Source organism: Panthera pardus, unplaced genomic scaffold (genome assembly GCF_024362965.1).
Source record: "Panthera pardus isolate Hobbes unplaced genomic scaffold, ASM2436296v1 HiC_scaffold_3, whole genome shotgun sequence".
In the NCBI taxonomy this organism is placed as follows: domain Eukaryota; kingdom Metazoa; phylum Chordata; class Mammalia; order Carnivora; family Felidae; genus Panthera; species Panthera pardus.
In genome coordinates this window covers 15,768,091-15,785,472 of record NW_026526876.1, presented here as the reverse complement: position 1 = coordinate 15,785,472, position 17,382 = coordinate 15,768,091, and the positions used below count along the sequence as shown (strand labels likewise).

The 17,382-nt window shown below is 62.2% G+C and overlaps 1 protein-coding gene across 4 annotated transcripts in view; it reads right to left on the bottom strand.

The window, feature by feature from the left end:
* The window catches only part of RBFOX3 (RNA binding fox-1 homolog 3), a 422,631-nt gene that overhangs the window by 153,751 nt on the left and 251,498 nt on the right, over window positions 1-17,382 (bottom strand). The gene's annotated exons all lie outside the window — the stretch shown is intronic.

Below are 17,382 nucleotides of genomic sequence, written 5' to 3'. Positions count from 1 at the left end.
TTTCCATGGGGACCGTGTGACGCCTCCTCTGTTCTGCCCCAACCTCTGACACCTGACTTGTCCCAGCTGTCCTCACCTCCTACTCCATGGAGAAAACAGGAGCCGTCAACTCCCCGTCTGTCCTCCCTCCTTTGGGGGGAGCTCAGGGTCCTTCCCAGCTGCCCCCCGCCCCGGGCTGTCACACTCCTTGTCATTAGCATGTAAAGATAAGAGCACCAAGTGCCCGGCAAGGTGACCCCTAGCTGTGGCCCCATTGTCCCTCCTCGCAGCCTGCTCATCACTGTGTCTGTGTGATCATGGGGGAAGGGAGGGTGGTCTCTGCCCCTCCCACGCCCCTGCTCTCATGGGGCCACTGCTGTTCCCTCAGTGCTGGACCCTCAAGTCCCTGTTTGTCACTGTCCCCCTCCTGCCCGAGCCCCCTCCTGCCCAAGCCCCTCCCGACCTTGGCTTCTGCGGGCCCCTCTCCTGCTTTTCCTCATCTCTTTGCCACCTGCCTCTGTTGCCCCAGACGTGGGAGGTTCCTTGGGGGAAGAAAACTCTGAGCTTTCCCATCTGCACTCACAGGACCACCCCGTCATGCTTCTGAGGGTTTCCAGATGGAAGTCTACGGGACTCCCCCCCACCCCAGGGCTCAGAGCCACATCCCCTTGTGTGTTGGACCTGCCCACTGGGGGTCCCACACACTCCTCAAAGCTCCGGGGCTGATCCCACCGCCCTCCCCCCAAACGCAGCCACCCCCCCTTGCTTCCTCAGTTGTTAGAGTGCCTCCCTGCCCTTCATCCCCTCTGCCCTGGGGCCGGGATGAGCATTGCCACCCCCTATCCCCCCACCCCCGGCCGCGAGAGTCTTGCAACGGCGCTCTGTGTCAGGACATAGCACCCAACCCCTCCGGGCACCCCGGGGATGCAGGGGCCGAAGGAGGGGGTGGGGCCCAAGGACGGTGGGGGGGTCAGCTCTGCTACTTTGTGAGGCGAACCCACAAGTCAAAGGCGCGGAGACAACGGCCCTCGCCCATCGAATGACCGTGATGGCTCCTCACGCCGAGTGTCCTCTGTGCCCCACCCGCATCCCATTTCGCAGGTTAGGTAACGAGGCATAAAGGTTAAGTCATCTGTCAAGGTCACGCAACAGCATGCCGGGGCTGGGATTCGGGCTCACTGTTTTCGGGACGTCAAAACCCAGCACCGACTTAATTTGCGGGGACCCGTGCAGAATGACAAAGTGGCCCTGTGTTCAAAGACTTTCAAGACGGTGACAAAAGAGCGTTGAGCCGGGGTTGGGGCCCTCAGGTGCTCTGCCGGGACCCCTGCCCCTCCCCATCCCCACCATCCCTCTCCACGGGTGGGGCTTCCCTCCTGCCTTCAGACCCCTCCGAGCCCCCTGTGTACCCCGGGAATGCCTGGTCCTTGTCTCCTCCAGCCAAGGCCTTCTCCTAATCTCCCTCCTCCTCTCCACCCCACTCCGCCCAAAAGCTCTGTCCCGAGGCTGCTTTGCTGGGCCCCCGGGGAAATCACCAGGCCTCCCCGGGACTCCTGTTTCCTCATGAGAAACGGTAAGGACACAGATCACAAAAGGGTGCAGAGCCCCCAGGAAGTGTCAGGTCCAGGAGAAGGGACCCATCCCATCACGACCCCACGGGAGGAAGGGGGCCTGGAGGCTCAGGAGCCCCAGCGGGGCACAGAGCCCACCCCAGCCACCAACCAGGCGGGCCTGCTTCTCACAACTGCCTCCTCTTGTCCTCCCGACAGCCCCCCGGCCACAGAAGGAAGTAAAGGGAGTCCCCCTGAGGAGAGAGACGGCCCAGGATCAGCATCTACTCCGCAAGCGAACCGACCCCGACCGCAGCCACTTGTTAAATGCCTGTTGGCCTCCCCGGGGTCTCTGGCGAGACCCTCTTGTCACGTGCGCGGGAAGGCTTTACCTGGGCCTCGCTGTCCTGTCCCTGGGGCAGCCCGCAGAGCTGAGCTGAGCTGACCCCTGACCTTCACAGGTGACACACAGGCAGTACCATCACTTACTGTCACAGCACGATGCTGGGAATGGCCACTAACGTTCTCTCCCAGGCAGGTGGCCCTCGGCTGAGTCCCCCGAGTCCCCCCGCTCCCCGACCCTCCAGGGGCCCCTTCCCGAACCTCCTCCGTCCTCTCCCTGAGAGCCTCACCCACAGCCTTTCCTCTTGCTGGGAAATGTGTCCACGTGGGTATTTTGTTCAGCTGGGGATCTGGCAGCTGACTCTGTCACCTGACTTGTTTCTGGGCGGAGTCCAGCCCGGGGCTATGGGGGAGGCCTGGCTGCAGGAAATCGGGGTTCACACCCCATCCCTAGCTCCGCCCTGCCCTCTGTCCTTCCCATGAGCTGGAGTCCCCTCTTCTGCCTGTCCCTGTGCCCCCCTTTCTCTAGACCCATCCCCGAAGCCCCGAGAGCAGGGACAGTGGAAGGAAGTCCTAACCCAGATGGGAATGAAAAGTGCTCCCACATTCTGAGGGGCTCTGCTTCCAAGGAATGGGAAGCGGGTAGGACTGACACCCACCTGGGGGGGGGTTTGGGGTTGAAGAACAGGTTGGTGACCGATGGCCTCTGCCTGCACCAAGGTCCCCTGACTCACTGGGGCTGGGAACTAGCCACCAGCTGGATGGGGGACAGGGGCTCCCTGGCTGCAGGGAGCCCAGAATGTTCTCTGAGCCTCCCTTCTGTGATTCGGATTGACTTCTCTACTGCCGGCTTGGAGAGCCACCCACAGGGACCAGGGGCTGAGGCCCACACACTTCTGTCCTCTGCCATTGGCCACACCGCTTTCCTGTGGGCACATCCCTTCCAGAGTCGGTGCCTCAGCACAGTGTGGCCCAGATTAGCGTCCAGCCCCACGGCGGCCACACACAGAGATGGTCAGGGGTCAGCAGGACCGCTGAGCTAGGGCAGGGGCAGGTGCTGACCCTGCCCACGCAGCCGGCTGGGCGAAGGCCCCCTGCTGGCCCGTCCCCGCCATCAGCGTCCATCTGTCTGGGTGTGGTCACCCACCCACGAACGCTTGTCATGATGTACCCCTGCCTCTGGGCTGCAGACACCAGAAAGCCGCGGGGGGTTACCACGCTGTGGCCAGGTGCAGGCGTCTGGACCTCACTGCCTCAGTTTCCTCGTCTGCAAGACGGGGAAATGGCTCCCTGCTCCTGCGGTGGCCGCGGAGGTTAAGGGAGTGGGGCCTGGTGGGCAGGAAGCACCCCTCTCTTCTCTCCCCTTCAGGGGACGGGGTTGAGCCCCGCAGGTGGAGGGCGGGAGTTGGGCTCCCATGTGTGGGGGGCAAGGGCCGGCCTCTCTCCTCCTGAGGGGGACTCCCACCACCATGGGGTTCGGGGAGCTGCCTCGGGGAGCCCGGGAAGTGCCTATGTGGTCAGCGTGGCTTCGGGTCTCTTCACTCTACACGGGCTGGGGCACAGTTAACGGGCGTCTCCGCACGTCCGGTGCCCCAATCTGCTTGTCCCCCACTTGTCCCCATCCCGAGACATGGCTCGCCATCCACCCCGTTGCTCAGCTCAGAGCCCAGGAGCCAACTCCCAATTCTCCTCCGTCTCCCCTCCCCCCAGACCCCCAACCCTCCACGGGCAAGTCTCAGGGCTTCCCCCAAAACACGGCCTCAGTCCCCTTCCCTCTGCATCCAGGCCACCGTGTGTCACGTCTCCTCTGGGCTCTCACGGATGCTCCTTGATCTGCCAGCTGTGAGGGTGAGGGTCCACTGCCTGCCTTACACCCCGCTTACACCCCACCTTATATCCCACCCTATACTCCGCTTATACCCCACCTCACGCCCTGCCCTACACCTCCTCTGTCTCTGTCTCACCCCCACCTGGCCTCGTGCCCTCTCCCCACCTCTACAGTTTCCTCCTAGAGCTCCCTCCTCCCTTGCCAGGTCCTGTCACCAGCCCAGCTCCTTCCTCCCCTCAACCCTCACACCCCCTGCCCTGGAGCCCAGCAGGCTCTGTCCCCTGATGTCACCGGGCACCGAGGTCTCAGAGCTGAAGCGTGGCCCAGGCCTCCCACAGCTGCTCTGCTCTCTGCACAGTGGGGTGTCCCGTTAGTTAATTTGTGGACCAACTGCTCCCACCCCCCAGACTACCTGCTCCGTGAACTCGGGGACCCTGCCTGTCTCCCCATCGCTCTGCCACCTCCCAGCCCCTGTGCAGTGCTGACTACGGAGCCTGTGCTCCCTGAAATAGGAGAAGGGATGGAAGGATGGGCAGCCGTCCTTCCTGCGGGCGGGGGCCGGCTCTCTCCAGGGATTTGCCCAACTGTCTGCGGGTATGAGTGGATGAGCAGGTGCCCCATCAGCCATCGCTGAATAGCTTAAGCCCTTGGTGGGGGGCCGTGCCCTGCCCCCACCCCTATTAATACCACGTAAGCGAGGACACGTCGAGAGTTTGGGTTAGAAGCAAAAAGCAAATTCGGAGAACGACAAGACGGGTGTGTGTGGGGGGGTGGTGGCCAGGAAAGGGGTGGCCTTTGGTTTGCTTGTCCCTAGAACAGGAGAGGTGGCCCAAGAGAAAACATACGTCCAAACAGGTACACGCGTGCGCACAGCAGCACTGTTCTCCACGGACAGAAAGCGGAAGCAAACCCAAAGGTCACCGGCTGGCGAGTGGATACGTGGCGCGTGGGGCGTCCACACAGTGGACACCTGCTCCATCACCGACGGGCTCGAAACACCATGTTACGTGAGAGAAGCCAGGCACGAAAGACCACGGAGAAAATGACTCCGCTGATGTGAGATGTCCAGAAAGGTCAAATCCACAGAGACGGGAAGATCAGTGGTTGCTTGGGGCTGGGGGGAGGGGGGAGAGTGGGGGAAATGTGCAGGGGGATACTGACGGGCACAGGGTGTCTCCCTGGGGTGATGACAATGTCCTGAATCGAGGGTGGTGAGGGTTGTGCAAGTCTGTGGCTGTGCCGACGAGCCTCGTGCTGTGCACCTTAAGCGGGTGAATCGTACGGCGTGTGAATTCTATCTCCAAAAAAAAAAAAAAAGCCGAGTTTCTTGACTGTCTGACTCGCCAGGCTCGCCCAGACCATCTATCTACGTGCGCGGACTCACCCTCCCGGCCACAGGGCACTGGGGTAGGAATGGCTGTCGCCCTCTTACGGGTGAGTAAGCTGGGGAGGACTGCCTTGCCCTCGATCGCGGGGCCGGCGAGGGGACCCACGATCGCGGGGCCGGGGAGGGGACAGGGCGGGACCCGCACGTAGGTCCGTGCAGCTCTAGAACCCGCGGCCCCACGACCACCACATCGGGCGCCAGCACTGTCTGTGATGAGCTCTGGGCTTCCGACCTGCCTCTCGGGTGTGGCTGAAAGCGGGATGCCAGCTCAGGGCGTTTCTGCGGGATGGTGTGGGCAGCGGGTGGGCGCTGGGCAGACTGAGCCTCACATGCCTCCAGGGACCGCAGGGGCCAGAAGTGCAGGCCACGCTGCCTTGCCTTTCCAGGTGCATGCCTCCTGGCTCCCTGGGCTGCCCGCCCACTCGACCACTTGACGGCGCTGGGGTTTAGGATCAGGTTCCCTCCGACCCCGCCGCTGCCCCGCCCCACCACACTGCCTGGCTCTGCTTGAATCGTTCGACACACTGAGGCCAGCAAGGATTCCACGGTGGGGGCTGGGGGCCTGCAGCTCATCATGTACCTTGTACTGTAAATACAGAAACGAGTATTACGATTTCTTTTAATATTTAATACAATCAGGTTAATACGCATTCCAAACTCCATAAATAATCATTAGCAGAGGGTTCTAATTGTGCTGGCGGGATCCGACCTCATGACTAATTTAAAGACCAGAAGACATTCCCACGTTCAGCTCCCCGAAACACCGTAAATTAGCCCGACCCATGCCGCTGGAACTGACGGGGTGTGCCAAGGAGAGGGCACGCCGCTGGAGGCCTTTGCCCGAGCCGTCCAGGCTTGCTGCCTGGTGGGCGGGCGGCCCACCGTGGGAGCCCAGAAACCCCACTTGGTCGGTGGCGGTTGAGGGACACGCGTGGGGAGGGGGCCGGCCGGGGTGGAGGTCGGTGGCCGGCGATACGAGCTTGCTTGTAGAGGAGAGCAGAGGAGGGTGGGCTCAGGGGACGCCGCGTGCCGATCAACACCCTGGCACCGTCCACTCGGTGGCCCGCGGACCCTGCTCGCACCCCACGATCCAGGAGGCGGGCGGCTGTCTCAGTGGGGTTCTGGGCCCGGCGGCCCACGAGGGCTCCAGGGTTTCTCCCCAAGCAAAATCCCAAGAGCTGCACTGGCAGGGGGCAGGCTTCGAAACCCCAGGATAGCTCAGACTACAGATACGCACAAAATCCCCGCATTTCAGGTGTGTGTGGCCACGTCCGAAACTGGGAGTGTCCCAGACAACCCGAGACGCGGGCTGGCTACAGGCCAGGGGGCTTCGTCCCCTCTGCTGATCCCCGGGCCCGCCTTTCCTGTGTTGGAAGGCGGGCCTCCACGGCCCTGTCCCCCAAGCCCCTGACAGCTGTCCCCGGCCCTACAGTGCCAGGCTGCCTGCAGAAACCGCACCGGAGGAGAATCTCCATCTTCTCCCTCGGAAAAGCTGAGGGCCCAGCTCCTGGTAGCCGGTAGAGGGGAAAGGCCCCCAGGGCTGTGCCGCCCACATCACCGATGTCTAGGGCGGTGGCTCACGTGCCTGTCACATAACACCGGTTCCCAGGAGGTGGGCTTTCAAGTCAAGCACTTCCTGACCCCACCTCTTGGCTGCTTTAGGCTGGCAGGAGCCTCTGCCCCGCAGGATCCCGCCAGGAAGCCGCCCACCCAGTGGGGTGAGCTGGGCCCCCGGCCCCTGTGCTGCTGAGCTCGCCCAGCACTGGCCAGAGCCGCACCTCAGCCTGGAGCTCTGCCACCCACCGCCCTCCCGCCGGAGGCACGGCCGAGTTAACCCTCCTGTCCCTGCTCTGGACGAAGGATGCGGCCACATCCCTGGGGCAAGCGGCCTGTGTCTGCCTGGCTGACGTACCAGGGCGCACGGTGCCGGAGAGACACGTGGTGACCGGGGATGGAATGGAAAGACGGAGGGGACGGGGCCAGTAAGCGCAGGGCCAGCAGCTGGACTCCCTCCGGACCCTGTCAGTACTGCAGGAAGTGACGGCGGCATCTGATTTTGATCGAGTGCCGGCCGCCTTCATAGCACGTTCTCTGTGTCCTCGCGCTTCCCGAACTGCGGCCTGAGATGTGGGCTGCTTACGTGCCCACCTGACAGGTGAGGGAACGCGGGCTTGGAGGGGCTTCAGCCAACGGGCCGTTAGGCGGCAGAGCTGGGCTGAAATCCCAGTCTGCGGGACCCGGTCCTGCCTGTGACCGGTCGAGGGCGGGGGAGGGCAGGGCGGGGCTGGTGGTGGGGTGAGGCGGGCTCGGAAGCTGGGCTCGGCGTCTCGGGATCAGCCTGGCAGGGATGTGTGTTTCTACCTGCGCAGCCTGGGCGCCGTGGGGACACGGGACCTGGTGCGGGGCAGGCGCTGAGCGTTCGCTGAACGGCCCTCACCTCGCGCCTTTTCGAGGCTCCTCCTCCGTGTCCTGGGACCACAGCTCAGGGCGGGGGTGGGGGGGGGTGAGCGAGGGTCCCCCGGAGCTGGGTGCATGGTGGGTGTTTGGTGAACGTCGGGCGACAGAATGAACGAGCGACCACGTGACACTCCAAGTGACCCGGGAGCGTTGCTTCTGGCCAGCCGTGGCCCGCCACCCTTTCCTGTGCAGCTGATACTTGCTCAGGAAGGCAAACCCACCCCCACAACCAGCGAGGCAGGTTCTCTTGGGGGTCTAAGCCCACCACGGGGCGGGGGGGGGCACTCTGGGCTCCACGTGCCCGCCCCCACAGGAGAGGGACGCAGAGCAGCTGTGTCCAGCGTCGTCCAGCGAGGAACAACCAGAGGTCTCTGCGGCCCCAGTGCAAGAGAGGAGACGCGGGTCCAGGGGAAACTGGCTGCGGAGGTGGGCGGTTGGCCGAGGTTGCTGGCGGAGCGACCCAGAAAAGGGGTTGTTAGCGACTAACCCGTGCCCTCCCACCCACCCCGAGTCGTATGTTGAAGCCCTAACCCCCAACTGTATCTGGGTGGGGCGGGGAGCCGTTAGGGGGTAATTCAGGTTCGGTGAGGTCAGCAGCGTGGGGCCCCGGTCTGATTAGATCAGCGTCCTCGTGAGAAGAGGAAGAGACACAGAAGAGCCCCGTCTCTGTCTCCAAGCACACACGGAGGAGAGGGTACCGTGAGGAGGCGGCCGTCTGCAAGCCACGAAGACAGGCGTCACCAGAAACCAACCTGCCCTCGCCTCGGTGCCCAGGGCCTCCAGCCTCCAGCGCTGTGGGGGGTGAGCGTCTGCAGTTTAGGGTCAGGTCTGCGCAGCCCCGCAGGCTGAGGCATGCGCAGAGGGGAGGGCCGGGCTTGGCGCCCAGGTGGTGCTGGGGACACACGTTAATTCCAGTTACGGGTGCAGCTGGGAGTACGGCAAGCGATTTCGTCGCCAGACCGAGGGCGCGGCCCGTGTCACAACGCCGGTGTCTTAGACCCCACACTCAGAGGCCTGGACGTGAGCGGTGGCGCCGGCGGCCGGGGACGTGGGCTTCCAGGCGGCCACGGCTGGCACGTGATCCCTCGAGTACGCGCCCGCCTCTGCCGCGAAGCTGGGTGGGCGCGCGAATGGGCCCTGGGGGCGTCTGCTCCCCTCCCCGTCCCCAGCTCCCTGGAGCTCCTGGCTGTATCCTGGGCATTAAAGCAGCGGGGGGGGGGGGGGGGGAGGGCAGAGAAAAGACCACCCTGCCCACGCAGGAAGACCACAGCAACAGCTGCGGGTGTGGACAGAAGTCACACGCTCACACACGCGCGTGCCACATGTGTGCACGCGTGTACCCACAACCCCGTGAGAAAACCATCAAGGCACCAAGAAGGAAACACGCAGGTTCTGTTGAGTGTCACGCGTGAGCAGGCCCGGCAATGACACGCCCAAGAGGGGACACGGGTACTCAGGTCCCCGCAGGCCAGGCGGCCACAGGACACACTCACACACCCACGCAGAGGCAGGGACAACAGACCCTCCGAACCACGTCCGCAGGCCCCTCCCAGGGGAGCTTCACACACGTCCCGAGCCCTTTGGACTTGCTCGGCCCCTCCAGGGGACACCTTTGGAGGAATCACACTCATGCTGCTGGCTGGGTGTTCAGAGAGAACTGAAATTAAGGTCACGGTTGCACAAATGGGTGGGAGGGGCGCGAGGGCTGGGGGTTTCTCTGGATGCCACGCTGTGTGTCCACACTTGTCCATGTGTGGAGGAATGCATGTCCGTCCATGTGTCCTCCTCCTGAGGCCAGGGACAGGGCACGAAGCTAGGGCAGGCCATCCGTGGGTGGGGTCCTCACATTTCTGTTCCAGAAAAGCTGTGGGCACGTGGGGCGTGGCTTTGCCGTCCATCGTGCAGAACTTGGAACATTCCAGGCAGAACCTTCCAGAAATCGGGAGTGGAAGAGCACAGGCCGTGAACCAAGCCTGTGAGCGAGGCAGAAGGGCTGTTGGAAAGATGCCCACCGTCCCCTGCTGTGGGCAGGTAGGACCTCTGCAGCCAGATACACCTGGACTCCAGCCCCTGGCACAGAGCAGCTGTGTGGCCTGGGGACTTCCTATCACCTTCAAAGTCAAAGTCTCTCTGCCTGTGGAACGAGCAGGGCCTCGCCGAGTCGGGGGGCCACGCGGCACTGTAATGAGAACCCTCCCGATGTCCCGGGCACGGGAGGGCTGGGCGCTGGCACGTGGCCGCGTTGGGATGGCCCCACTGCCCTTTGGGTGTTGTGTTGGCATTCATGGCCCTACACGGCCAGCGCGTCCTACCCCGTGAACGGCACCGGGGGATCTTGCTGGGGCTCACACCCAATGGTGCATGGATTTAACCCCGCTGTCCTCAAGGGCTTATAACACATCAGGAGGTGCTAAGATCAGTAAGTGGCCTTGAGGGTGCTATTTTTGTTTAAGTGGGTGTGTGCATGGTCTTTCCCTTGGCCAAGCTCTCCCGGTACTGGCACTGGGTGCTCAGAGACCCCGGCGGAGGGGCAGCCCTCGGGGACACAAACCGCCATTAGGCTGAAAACAGACGCGTCAACATAGGCACAACCCATTAACGTGATCATTGTCGAGCTGGTCGGCGGACTTTGCTGAGACAAATATATCTGGAAAGAAAACACCGGCGGGAGGGCGGGGGTGCGGACGACAGGAGAATGACATTAATTCAGAGGCTGCTGTATTGGGCTGAAGTTTTATTTGCTTCTGGAGATAGGTGCTGACCAAATGGTCTGCAGCTTATTACTGACCCGGGCAGCCCTGGGGAGGGCTGGGGAGACATGGGCACGGGTCTGGGGCACAGCGGGCGGGGGCGGTGGTGGGGCTTTCCGGCAACTACAAATCAAAGGGAAGGTTGACTGAAAACACAGCCGTGAGACAAGACAAGGGGCGGGGGGGGGGGGGCGGTGGCGAGAGAGAGAGCCGGGCTGTATTGGCTGAATAAAGTACAGGAAAACTTCCATGTCAAAACGTTTTCCCCCTAAGGGACTCGCTGATGCATTTCCTTTTTAGAAAAGGGTTCTTTTCTGCTCTCGGGAGCTTAATTTCATTCGGAATGAAAAATGACAAGAGTGAATTGGACCAGTGGCTTGGACCCAGCCTGAGCTGCTGGCTCGATGCACTTCATGTTTATTTAGCTGAAAGCCGGGCTGCGAAGCAGTTGTCTGCACCAGAGCAGAGGAAAGGGGACTGTGTGTGTGTGTTGGGGGGGGGGGGGGCACTGCAGGCAGAGACCCTCTCTGCTGGGGTGCATGCCGCACGCTCTCTGGGGGGAGGCTGCCTGGACCAGGCGGCAGGCTTCCCCGGGGACCTCGGTGGGAACCGTCGCCCGCCTGCCCCAGGCCCAGCCGCCCGCCGTCCGGGCTGCGAGGGCGGGTCCAAGTGTGCGGGGGCCAGGCTGCCCTTGCTTCTGGCCCTGCGGGGGCTGGGACAGGGGACCTCGAGAAGCCACCTGCCGCTCGCCGGCACCAGCATCCTGAAGTCAAAGCCACCCAGCCGACGGCTCTTGTTTTATTTTGGCTGTGGGAGCAACAGCCCCCGCCCCACGCGATCCAAGCGCCTCTGCTTTCGGGGCAGGCGTGGAAAGTTTCCGTTCTCGGGAAAGGAACCGAGGCGGGGTGGGAGGAAAACCCTGCCAAGGTCATGGGTGCCTGGCCACGTGGGTGGGGAGCAGCCACCGACAGCAGTGTTTGCTTTCCTCTCCCGGTTTTGTTTTCAGAGCTTCTAGAATAAATGGAATAGAGGAACGTTTCCCTGTTCCCACGGTTCACGTGTGGGTGCCGTCTGGGTTAGGAAACGCGCCGGATCCAGGTGACTGGTTGTAGGTGCTGGAATTGGCCGGGAGTCCGTGGAGACCCGGCATGGGGGCGCACTTCTGCCCCCACGGTCGCCGGGAGCCCCTCCGCGCATCAGGGTCCCCACGGCAATGGCATCCGATGTCAGGCCGGTCGTGGCCTTGGGTATCAATCCAGCTCCTAGAACTGAATGTTTCAAAACAAGTATTTCCCTTTTAAGAGATCGTATTGTTCCCTTCACTTGTGTGCTTAGAGGTGGCCGTGCGTTCGAAAGCCGGGTGACTTTTGTCTACACATTTCCGTGGGCAGGTGCCTAACGTGAACAGTCCTGTGTTCAACACAGCGCTGCCCTGGAGAACCGCGCATAAGGTCTGAGAGCAGTCTGGGGCTTAGAAAATATTGGGTAAAGAAAGTCTGGCTTATGACATTTAACACCTTTCTGGAACGTCTTACTACCCCCCAATCCATAATCCGAATGTCTTGCTCCAAAAACAGCAGCCATCGTCACAAGAGTGACGATCAAGTCTGGCGATCAAGTCGGGGACCCCCGTGGGAGGGGACGGCTTATAGCGTCCACAAGGAGATGGCTGGAAACGGGCTCGCTGGTAGACGCAGGCCTCCTCACTCAGCGCCGTCCTACAGGACAAGGGGTCACGTAGGGACCCGAGAGGTGGCAGGCCGGGGGCCCTCGAGCCTCTTTCACCCTGGGTGCTCCGAAGGAGAGCAGCGGTTGCAGAGAGAGCCCAAGCTTTGCAGACGGTCTTGGATTTGAAACCCCGCCCAGGTATTTCTGTCCGTGCGACACCAGTGACACGGTCTCGCTCCCCGAGTCTCAGCGTTCCCGTTACGCGACGGAAGAGGCTCCAGCTGCCCCTCGGGGGTGGCAGAGGGCCCAGGAGGTGGAAGCAGGGCGCCTGTCTCCAGGTGGGCACCGGGCAGAGAGGTCCATCCAACCCTGCTGCGGGGCCTGAACTCCCTCCCCCCTCCACGTGGCGAATCTGGTGCCCCGCCTTTCTGACCCAGCCAAGTGGATAACCAGGGCATAGCAAAGGTGCCCACAGAGCTCCCAGTGCCCTCTCCTGGCCCACGCGGACAGCTACTGTGCTAGTTCACAAAAACGCATCCCAGAAGATCCCAGGAGGCTTCCTCTTCATTTCTGATTGTCTTCCATTAGCAGGGGCTGCACATACTCCAGCAGAAAATTGTTTCTGCCCCAGAGCCACTCCACCAAGTAGGTAACGACATGTAAACAAATATTTAAACGTGTCAGAGAAGCTGATCCTAAAGGAACCGCGCTGTGAGTCCTTGTGGTTTCCCGGACACTCATAGGCGAGGCCCCTAAACTCGCGTTCCGCTCCTCTGTCTGCTTTGGTGAGGCCGCACTTTTGTGCCTGGGGTTCTGTTCAGGCGGGCACGTCTGTCCTATATGGAAGATCGACGGGCCAGCCGGACGCCCTCCTGGAAGCCAGGTGCTGATGAAAAGCTGGCAGCCATTGCCGATAAAGGGCCCTGTCTCACCTCTCTGCTTGAGGGGACCCTCCTGGTTGGCTCCTGTGCCTTAGCGGTCACTTGGAACTCTCTAGAACGTCCCACCTCTTGGGAGCCTGGCAGCCCCTGGCTCCACAGCTGCACGGCTTAGACACACCTGAGTGGGGCCCTGACCCCCTCTCGCACCCACATTTCCCGTGGCCCCCAGCCGCCAGCTGCAATCCTGCCCAGAAAGGAGACAGCTGGCCTCCTGCCGCCCCGTGTCAATACCCAGCTCGCCTCTCCTTCTGCAGCGTGTTCCCGACGGTGGGCAAAGCCCGTGAAGCAGACTGAGCTGCAAGGGAGGTGCTTAACGCCCTGCTCCCGATACTCATTAGCTGCGCAGTGAGTTTGCACATCCCTGGGCTGGTTTCCTCCTGATACGTGACAGAGCTTAATACGTCGCCACTTCCTGCCTCGCCAGCCGCCCCGAGGGAGCCACATCCTCACGGCCTTTTGCTAACTCCCTGCCAGGGGAATCCGCGGCCTTCTGGTCCTCTCCCTGGGCGCTGAGGAAAGGAAAGGGTGCCGATGTGAAGAGGACGAGGACGCCCACCGGCTGACCGGCTCCACCTGGGGGTCGGCGTGCCTGGCACAGAGGGCCCCCTGAGCACACGCTGTCTGGCTCATTGCCCTGCAGATACCGGCGGGAGCCCGGTCAGGTCACAGGCATCATGGAAACAGCGTCCCCGGCCAGTCCTGAAGGCACACACCTGTCTGTCCTCTGCCTTGGACGCAGAGCCTGAGAAAGCGTGTGTGATGCGGGCCTGGGGACGGGCTTCCCACTCCGTCACGCGGGCCCCGCCGTGGGGACAACAGATGTACACGAATGAGGACATCGTTGCTGGGAGACAGACCTCTGATGGTCCATTCTGTAGAGCGAGGCTGCGTTCCATCAAGTGGACAATAGGCCTCCAGACCCCGGTGCGCTGGTGTGCCCGGGACCCCCACACTAAAGCTGAGGGGTCCCTGCCTTTTGGCTCCCAGGATGGAGAACTGACAGGAGACCCTTCTAGCTGGAGAGCAAGGAGCTCCCCTCACCTCTAGCCGAACCGAATTTCCCAACCTGCAGGAGACCCTGAACGTGGAGTGTCTGTGCAAAGAGAGAAGGAAATTGAGTTTCAAGCGATTTATTTTTCCTCTCGATTAGGTTTGCATTGAGTGGGGGAGGGGAGGGAGAGACGGAGAGGGGCTGGGTCAGCAGGGGGGCCGGGGACACCCTCTGTGTCTTCAGCTCAGTGTTCTCCCTCTCTGCTTCCCCGGTGGGGGGGGGGTGCCCTGTGACATGCTCGGCAAAATCCACAGTGTGGGACCCTCAGCTGGGCCCCGGGCAGGGCCAGGCCCGCCACCGATGGGAGACTGGTTCAACGGCAGGCACCTGGGCCCCGCCGGGCAGCCAGGGTCCTGCCCTGCCCTGAGACTCAGATTCTCAGGTGGGCTCTGTGCTGGCAGCCGGTGCCACAGGGGTGGCTGGCGTGGGGAAGCAAAAAAGAAAGAAGAGAACATCCTTCCCCCACGGTCAGACCCCACAGTGTTCGGGGAGGAGCAGATTCCCTCTGGGAAGCTTCCTGGTGTGCAGGGCCATGCTGACCACTGGGGTCTCCTTGGAGCTCTGAGCTTATGGCCGTGAATGCTGACCTGTGTGCCCTTCCCCTGATGTCGGGGCACACAGCTGTGGGAGGTGACGATCCCACTGCACGCTGTGAGCGGGGCCCCAGAATTCTCCCTCAGACCGTGGCTTGCTGTGGGGACAGGAGAGACACCTCCACACCCCCTTTCCCACCACACACGCTGGTGTTGAGTGCGCTTGGAGGAGAACGGTCCTGCACGCACGCGAACACAACGGTCCGGAAGGCGGGAACAGCCCACACGTCCCTCCGCAGGTAAGTGGATGACCGAAACCCGGTGTATCCTCACGGTGCGATATTGCTCGGCACGGAAACGGGAACAAAGCACAGCCTAGATGGGCCTTGGGAACCCGGCTGCGTGAAAGGCCACGACCTATGCTAGGATTCCATTTTTGGGGAATGTCCCAAATCCTTAAATCCACAGGGATGGGTCACAGACTGGTGGTCGGCAGGGGCTGGGGGAGGGGAAAGCCGGGGGTGGCTGCCGCCTGGGAATGGGGCACCCTGTCGGGGCGACGGACAGAGCTACTAAATGCCGCTGAAACGTTCACTTGGAAACGACTAACTTTAGGTTTTGTGAATTTCACTTCAATAAACTTTCGAAAAATCGGGTTGAGACAAGGACTACCCTGGAGAGATTAGGGAAATACACGGGGGTGTAGAGGAGGGGCTCTGCCCGCTTCCAGCCCTTCTGCGTGTTTCTGTCTGGCCGTGGGGAGGGACGGGGGACCTGTGTGTTCTTCTGCCTCTGATGGCTTCTCCTCACCCCTGCCCACAGGATTTCAGCAATTGGGGTTTGCATGCACGTGTTGACTACACTCAGTGACATCCCTGTCTTAAGGAATCAGGAGGCTCTGCACGCGTCTGCAAACACTTGAGCTTTCTGGGGTGGGTGGGCGTTCTCCGCCGCAGTGAGCTGAGCAACCACGGCAGGAGGATTTCAGGGCAAGCAGGAGCAAGACGAAGGTAACGACCCCGCGCCCATGGCACCCCACCCCTGCCTGCATCTGGGAGGGGACGGAGGGATGGGTGTGCGCAGGGGCAGCAAGGCCAGAACAGGGAGGAGCTGTATGCTACCGTGACGTCAGCGTCCTAGCAAACTTGTTCGGAATGCTCGGCTCGGAACTGGGTCTGGACGCAGCGTCCTCGGATCCCATGTTGCCAGATCACTTGTGTTTCCTGGGGATCTTGAGATTCAGTCTGGTTTCTGTTAAGCCCTGTGCTGCCCCGGGCCGTCCGCCAGGCTAAGCTGCCGAAGGCTGCAGGAGGTGGGGTGGCGGGGACGGAGAGATGGGCTAGGCCCGCAGTGGCAACGTTCGGACACTCCACCGCTGAACACGCATTCATTCCAAGGCACGTTCAAGTCCTCCCTGCTGGGCCCCGCGAGGCACCAGGGCGAGTGTCTGTGCCGGGACCCCAGACGGATGTGTCCACCTGTCTACTCAAGCTCCCGCCTGCGAGCATCCCACACTCAACACGTCTAAAACCACGTCCCTGAGCGCCAACCTGCCCCACCTGCCGCTTCCCTGTTTCCCCGTGTGACTTCTGGTGGGGTTGTCTGAGACTTGTGCCTTTCTCTCACACCCCGCCCCCGACCCATCAGCGTGTACTCGGGGGTCCACCTTTAAACAGATCTCGAATTCCACCCTTCGTCCCCTCTACTGGGACCACCGCAGGCCGAGCAAAACCTTCCTTCCCGGTCAGGCTGCTTCTGATCTGGCCCACGACGCACCCCCTACTCGGAACCAGGCAGCAGGTGTAACGGAAGGCATGGCAGAGCAGCCTTTCTGGAAAACCCTCCCCCGACTCCCACCACACTCAACGCAAAGGCAGAGCCCTCAGGAGGCCCTGCCCCATCTGGCCCAGCCCCTCCCTCATTCTGGAGTCCTTGCTGTTCCACCTTTGGGTCGTTGTTCAAATGTCACTGTCTTGGGGAGGCCTGCTCACCTCCTTACTTCCTCTGCCTTCCTCTGCCCCTGCCTTCCTCCCGTCTGGCATACGACTTTCTTCCCTACAGCCTGTCCACTGTCTGTGCCACGGGAGCTCTTGAACCCTCAGCACCTAGAATGGGGCCTGACAGGTGTTGGAGGCCACTAAGCACTCATGGTGGAAAGGAAAAGATACCCTCAGGACTCCGAAGAGGGCTGAGAGAGAAACAGATGCCCGGAAAGCACGGAGAGGCCACGGGGGCAGGAGACACACCCCTGTCTGCCAGCCAAAGAGAGTCCTCCCAGCCTGTCTTCCCCTCTCCAGACCCAACTTCCCAAAAGTGTGGCTCCAGCACCACTGTCCTCCACCCCTCTCCCCCAGAGGCCCTGCAGCCTGGCTTCCGGCCCCCCCCCCCCCCCATCCTAGTCACGCTGCTGTCCTGAGACTCCCCAGCTGCAAAATGAGACACGCGGGTCTCCGCCCTCACTTACAGCGCCTCCCCCATCGCGGAGCACTCCCTCATTCCTGAGGCTCTGCGCCTGCGTCTGTCCCCCACCCGCCCTGCAGCCCACGGCTCCTTGCTCCTTTGGCTTTCCCGGGCCTGGCATTCCCTTGGCTGACCTTCTCAGTCTACGGCTATACGCCCCTGGCGTATTTTATTCGCCCCATGCTTCGGCTCCCCTAATGTATGATGACCCCCAAATCGACGGATCTGACCCTACACCTTCCCTGATCCGAGTTCATCAGAGGAGAACGGAAGAGCCGGTGTGTTCCACACACAAGGAACACCTGACAGAAGGCACGAGCCCTGAGAGAGAAGGAAGTGGCTTGTGCTGGAAACGGAGCCGGCGGGTGTAGGTGCAGTGGAAGCCGCACGGTGATCTGGACAAGCAGCGGGGCGAAGGCGGGGGGCAGGCGGGGGA